Genomic DNA, 5930 nt, shown 5'->3' on the forward strand with positions numbered 1-5930 from the left:
CCTACCACATGGCCCTTGAGCTTTAAAAGTTAATCAGTAAGGCAGGGAGGGGTTGCCTCTTTGTAAGAGACGGCCCTGGCTGGTCAGTTTGATTCTCTATGCTTGGTGCGAAATAAAGCTTTGCTTGACCTTTGCTTTATATCAGTCTCGTTCCTTCGACCATGGATCCAACAAAAAGGAAATGTGTCTATTAGAATATCATTATTATTACTGCAAAAGAAGGGAATCATGATGGTTTTTAGCATTCAGTGAAATGTTGTTGGGGAGAAAGATCTTCCTCTGTCCTGTGGTCATTCTAGCTGGACTTAGTGTTGGGTCCCCATGTTGTGGCCCCCAATAATGGGTCTGTGATTAAAGGAGCAAGGCTAATACAAAGTGAAGGTCAAGCAAAGCTTTATTTCGCGCCAAGCATCAAGAATCAAACCGACTGGCTGAGGCCACACCTCTTACAGAGAGTGCGTGCCTCCCTGCTTTCCAGACTAACTTTTATAGAGCAAAAGCCTTGTGGTTGGGCCTGGCCACACACAGGTGGCTAATTGAATTACAATTCACCCCACAGTAGCTATGTAAACTAGCCTATCACCTTGGTAGCTAGGAGACAGTATGCATCCCCACTTGATTGAATGTCTCCACCTGACCTGACCCACCCTTGTATTTAGGCCTTTATCGCCACTTGACCTAACCTACCCTTGTATTTGAGCGGTTAACTGGAACTGGTTTCTTGGACTTGCTTGTAAGTATGTTCCCCTGGAGGGGGCAAGGTCAATTTAAGTTTTACTGCATAAACAACAAAATTGCACTTCTACCGGGTTGGGGCCGCTCTAGCTGAATAGGCCCTTACACTTAGAATCAAATTGACATGAGACAGACTAATAAGAGAAAATAAAATTTAATAGCATACATAGGAGGAATCCACATAGACATGAAATTCCAAAGAAAATGAGGCAGCAGCGTGAAACTTGTGTGAGCTAAGGAGAGGGAGAGATTCTGAAGACACAAAGGGGAGGAAGCCATTAGCAGGAAGGTGAAAAGATGTTTTACAAAAACAAAGTTTGCTCTATTATGCAGATAAGTTTCTTAGGTAAAGCAGAATTTGTAATAGCTCTCCTTAACAATGTAAATTTAGGCAGTGGATCAGGAAGAGAGCTTTTCCTGCATCTGCTGGGTTTTGATTATTTTTTTTTATTATGTTCAGTTAGCCAGCATATAGTACATCATGTTTTGTTATAGTGTTCAATGATTCATTAGTTGCATATAACACCCAGTGCTCACTCGATGTAATGTTCATGCCAGAATGGCCCATCTTGGGGCTGCCTGCCCTTGGTCCCTACATTGTTTGCCCGAAAACAAGCCCAGACAGATTCATTGATTCATTTGCCTTTTCATGCCATGTAATTAACTCTTAGCTGGTCAGTCATACTCTTCTTTTTTTTTTTTAATTAATTAATTAATTTATTTATCTGACAGAGAGATCACAAGTAGGCAGGGAGGCAGGCAGAGAGGGAGGAGGAAGCAGGCTCCCTGCTGAGCAGAGAGCCCAATGTGGGGCTCCATCCCAGGACCCTGGGATCATGACCTGAGCCGAAGGCAGAGACTTTAACCCACTGAGCCACCCAGGCGCCCCCAGTCATACTCTTCTAATCTAGTATTTTATTTAATGTGAACCTCAAGATATTAACATAATAACATTTTAAAATAACTGTTTATTACATACATCTTATATCTGTATGCATTTTATTATATATTATATATATACATACATGCATGCATATTTTACTTTTATTTTCTTATAAAGTAAAAATTCGGTTTATCCATCTGTTTATGACACGGTACACAAGAGGCCAAGTGTTTCACATCACAGAATGCATTTCCAACTCCTTGGGCTATTCCTTTCTCTGGCTTAAAGGAAAGACTAGATGTGAGAAGCAGGCAATGCTTAGGCAACTGAAATAAAGATGGGGAGGGGAGCAGTAAGAACATCATCCCCACAGGGATGGGCACAAGGGGATGTTAGTCACAGGCTATTTTCTAGAATTGTTAGCTGGAAACAAAGGAGCACCCCTCCTGGATGCTCATGCCATTGTGGGCCTCAGTCATCCCCACCAGGCAGGTATAAACAGCACTTTCTAGTAGTCGCCCTTGGTGTCTTGCTGGGTATGGTAGTTCAGGGACTTGTCATACTCACTCTTGAATCAACACCTAATTTTTAACATGTCCACTTCCCTGCAAGAGACCATGATTCTAATCAAGACTTTATTGCAAGTCTCCTTGCCTTTCATGGAATTGTCAGCAAAATACAGGGGCTTGTTCTGAATGCACTGGACTGGTTCAGGAAAGCATCTTCCAGGTCTCCTTTGACCTCCTTCTTGAGGCTTTCCAGCATGTCATAAGGGCTGTAGCTGTTAAACACTTAAACACCTGCCAAATACTTTCTGGAGGTGACAGTCTGCTCGGTCACAATGCTGATCCACTTGGGTACATCAGTTCTTTTCCTCTTCACCCCAGCATCATGGAGATCCCAGGCATCTTGGTCAATCAGTTCATAATCAATGACAGAGCCATCTTCTGCTCTTTTATGCTTTGCGAGGGCAACCATCAGCTAGCAGAAGTCTAGGGATATGTCAGAAATGATGTCCTCCTTCAGATTAGTCTTGTATATTTCCTTGTAGACTCTGTTAATTTCCTGAAGCTCTTGGTTGGTCTTTGAGCATATGGTTTCAGTGAGGGAGTCCTCATCAGTCCCCAGCCTCATGGAGGCTTTGCATTGAGAAGCATTATACTGAACAGATGTTTTCAGTAAGCCCCAACTCACAGTCTCCAGGTGGCCAGACAAGGCTGACTTCAGTACTGAAGTTGGTCCTTCTCTGGTAGGTGAAGGCAATATCCTGTCTCAGTTCATTTCTCTGGTTGGTCAGATATTGAAAATAATGAGCTCATCCACATCTTTGCTCTTGATGGCTGTTTCAGTGTCAGAGCATCACACTCAGCATCCAAATTAGTGTATGCTTTGACCTGTGTGTACTTGGGGGCGTGATCATCCTTCAGGCTGAGCTTGCAGAGAATTCTGTGAACAGCAGACATTTTGAAAGAAACCAGGCCATGTGTTGAGAGCCGTGAGCGTCCCTAGTTGTGCAGCCACACGCACATTTTACTGTTATATGCCCATTATATACATACAACAACATGGCACAAAATCTATAGTTGTATATTTTTATATGTAAGTACATATACATCATTTATATACTTTATACATAGATACGCACACACATATAGAAATGTAGAACAAATGGAAGTAAATAAAAATAGAATATTTAATAGAAATAAAAAAATGCATTTGTCAGGAATGAGGAAAAAATGTAGTATTTCTATATGCAACAATATGGATGCATCTTCATGTTACTGATGCTGAGCATAGAGAACACATGTTCCATGCTTCCATTTAAATAAAATTCCAAGCAGACAAAACTAATCTGACTTCTATAACCATACACTGATGAATGTTATTCCTTAGTATGATTAAACTGCAACTTATGTATCCATACCGTTATTGATGGATGTTTTGGATTGTTTCCAGTTTGGGTTATTACAGAAAATGCTTGTATGAACATCCTTTGACATTTCTTATGGGGATTATAATATCATTTAAGTTTTCTAAATGGTTGAGCCAATTTATGCATCTATCAGCAGTGCCTAAGAGTAACAGGTTCTCTAATTCCTCGCCAATACTTCATCTTATCAGTCTTTTTAATTATAGACAGCCTGGTATGGATGTGTATATTTCGCTCTGATTTTAATTTACATTTTTCAGATGACAAATGAGATTGAGAATATATAATATGCATATTGGCTGTTTGGATAAACTGTTTTGTGAAGTGCCAGTTCGATTGTTGACCTTGCAAATCCATAGCTTAGAAGAGAATAGGGCCCTAGGAATATTTTTATGGAAAATTTTGGGGCTTCTTCTCAATGGACCCTTCCTCTGTATTACTCTGTCCCCCAAACTCCACCTACTTCAGCATCCCCAAATTAGATTTCTTTTTCACTACCCAGTGATACCACCACTCTGCTTGGCCTCTATTTTCCTTGTCCATATTCAGAAATATTTTTGGGAAGAAATCTTGAGTGAATATGAGCTAATACTGTGCTTTCTAACTTTCATAATTCTTAGCCCCATGTTGGTTGCCATCCTTTGCCTGAAATAGTTATATATTATTGTATGGATATAATGGTAGTTTATGGTGGAAGGATGAGTCTGATACCAGTTACTCCACTGTGGCTGCAACCAGTGGTTTTCAAATATTTTTTGTTATTCTATTTGTTCCAATTTTACTTTTATTTTTATTTTTTTAGTTTGTATGTTCTCTGGTGATTTTCTCAGGTTATCCTGGAGCTTATAACAGTCATCCTTAATTTATTAGCCTGGAATATAAATTAGTATTTTTCCATTTTATGGTAATGATTGAACCTTCAACCTTTAAACTGCATTTATTCCCCTCTAATCTCTATGTTATTGTTGCCATGTGTTTTCATTCTGCATATAGTTTTCACTCTGTGAGGTTTATCATTACTCTTTAGAAAGTAAATGATTTATTATGCTTATCTACATATTTATACTATCTAGTATTTTCTTTTTCCTTGTAATTCTACTTTTCGATGTAAGATTATTTTCTTTCTACTGAAAAAAAATCTCCTTTGGTGTTTCTTTAATTTTTTTCGTATTTTGATTGTCTTATTTTTTAAAAGGATAGTTTCACAGAGTGTAGCCCTTTAGGTTGGCATTGATCTTTCAGCATGTTGAGGGTGACGCTCTGTTGTCTACTGGCTTCCATTTCTTCTTTTATCAGCAGTCCTGTTTTTGATCTTGTTTGTTTTTATCTGGTGGTTTATAAGATTTTATCTTTAAAATTTTTTTTAAACATTTTTACCATAATGTATCTAATCCTAAATAGGATTTTCTTTTTATTTATCCTGCTTAGTGTTCCTAACTCTTTCTGACTCATTGGCCTAACTCGAAGGGAGTTTAACAATTTAACTACTAGACTTCTGTCTATTTTGAAGAAATCTGATCCACTGTGTCTTCAAAGCTTCTTCCCTGAAACTCTTTCTACCTCACTTCTGAAACTCCAACTACCTGTATGACCTTTTTCTAAAGACCTTTTCAGTGTTCCATATATCTTTTATTCTCTTTTATATATTTTCCATTATTTTACTTTCTTTATGTCAGTCCAAATATTTTCTGCCCTCAAGCTCACTAATTCTTTTTTTTAACTGTGATGAGGGCATGCATTGATTCTTAAAATCCAGCCAATTTATTTTTAAGTTTTTAGATTTTCTAATTTATTGTGCTCTCTATATTCTAGTTTTCTGGTGAATTATTTCAACTTATTATTTTTTTAACATGTTAACCACAGTTATTCTCAAAGTCTGTGTCTAGTAACTTTAATAACTACATTATCTGAATTTATTTCTGTTTCTATTATCTGGTTTTTCCTGTTGTACTATTCTTTGGTATTACCAATAATTTTTTAGATTGAATGTTACACATTGTGCAATTAAAATGTCCTTACTGCCTCAGCACCTTCTGAGTGACTTCAACGAATTTTAGCAATCTCACCATCAGATTCTTGACTCCTAACTTCAGAAATGTAGCTTATAAAGTAACACAAATGGCAGCCTTTTTGTATATTCATGCCTTTCCATTATATATTGCTTTACATGTACCTATTAATGCATTATTATTCCATATTAGCTTTTTTTTTCTGAGCTGGATGACACAACTTTTTTTCCTTCTATTGAAAGCTGCTTCTATTACCTGTCATTTATCATTATCTTTATTAAGTTTAATTGTAGCCAAAAAACCCAAACCAAACCAAACCCCAAACAAAAATTAAAACTCAGAAAGTAGGAACCAATAATTGACTTATACCTCA

General features: G+C 37.6%; 1 pseudogene; it reads right to left on the reverse strand.

Moving 5' to 3' along the window:
- Positions 1 to 2089: 2089 nt before the first annotated feature.
- LOC116587748 lies at positions 2090 to 3117 on the reverse strand (annotated as a pseudogene).
- Between the last annotated feature and the right edge of the window lie 2813 nt (positions 3118 to 5930).

This window comes from Mustela erminea, chromosome 4 (genome assembly GCF_009829155.1).
Source record: "Mustela erminea isolate mMusErm1 chromosome 4, mMusErm1.Pri, whole genome shotgun sequence".
In the NCBI taxonomy this organism is placed as follows: Eukaryota; Metazoa; Chordata; class Mammalia; order Carnivora; family Mustelidae; genus Mustela; species Mustela erminea.